This window comes from Bubalus kerabau, chromosome 4, assembly GCF_029407905.1.
Source record: "Bubalus kerabau isolate K-KA32 ecotype Philippines breed swamp buffalo chromosome 4, PCC_UOA_SB_1v2, whole genome shotgun sequence".
Lineage (NCBI taxonomy): Eukaryota > Metazoa > Chordata > Mammalia > Artiodactyla > Bovidae > Bubalus > Bubalus kerabau.
The window spans coordinates 87,397,731-87,399,073 of record NC_073627.1 but is presented as its reverse complement, the minus strand read 5'-3'; positions in this window follow the sequence as shown (position 1 = coordinate 87,399,073).

The following is a 1,343-nucleotide window of genomic DNA, read 5'->3' as shown; positions in this document are numbered from 1 at the left end:
CTTTTTGGGTCATGTTTCATTCCTTTTCTTCTGTAATGACTACCAAAGTAGGAATTTCTTAGCAAGCTGGGTGATGAAAGTACATTAGACAAAGGCTCAGAAAACCTTGCTCTAGACCAAGCTCCATTGTTGATCATGCTCTCCTGTAATTTGAGGCGAATGACACCTGCTTCTCTGCCTTGTTGGGTTTTGCAAAAGATGCTCTGAAGATCCAGTGAAGTCCTAAATGACAAATTTATGGGGTCTGAATGGTCTTCAGATATCTTAATAGCTGGTTCTCAAAAGCTTGTCCACAGGCCAAATGATTTTCCTCCATATTTTTGATCTTCTTTTTCATGCAAACTTTTCTTAAATAAGTCGACCAACTCTAATTCCTTCCACAATTCCCCCTTCCCCTCCCCAGGTCATTATTTTAATTTCACTATCATGGTTCTTGTCAAGTGAACGTGTTCTTGCGTTTGTCTCTGTTTCTGAATTACACTATCTTGAACTGAATGCACTTAAGATAAGATGTGACAAGTGTAAGGTAGAGTAGGGCAGTCATCTTCCTGATCTAGATACCGTGCTTCTATTAATGCAGTCTCTAGCGTTTGTACTTGCTTGCTTTTCAGTTTTTTTCTTTTTTGGTAGCCACAGACATTTGACTCATATCAAGCTTATCAGTAACTGAAGCCCCTGTTTTCCCTCTTCCTGTACTTGTTTAATTTTGTTGCACTTCCTGAAATGCCTCCCCCCCTTTTTTTTTGAAAACAAAACAAAACAAAAAACCCCCTAGAAACCCCAACAGTTGGTCTCTCTATACTATCGATACCTTTTCTTACTCATCTAGGGCTTCCCTTGTGGCTCAGCTGGTAAAGAATCCGCCTGCAATGTGGGAGACCTGGGTTTGATCCCTGGGTTGGGAAGATCCCCTGGAGAAGGAAAAGGCTACCCACTCCAGTATTCTGGCCTGGAGAATTCCATGGACTGTATAGGCCATGGGGTCGCAAAGAGTTGGACACGACTGAGCGACTTTCAGTCACTTTACCCATCTAAAATTTTAAGCCAAATTGTGCTCAATTTTAAAAATTTTAATTGGAAGGTAACTGCTTTACAGTGTTGTGTTGGTTTCTGCTGTACAACAAAAAACAGTCATATTTTCTCCCTCCCACCCCTTTAGATTGTTACAGAGTGCCGGACTGGGCTCTCAGCGGTGTAAAGTGGCTTGAGAAGTCTTAGTGAAATGCCTCTCAAACTTTAGTGAACACACATCTATACTGGGGATTGTGTTAAATGCTAACGCTAATTCAGGAGATCTGGGGTAGGGTTCAAGACCTTACATTTCTTTTCTTTTTTTTTTTAAT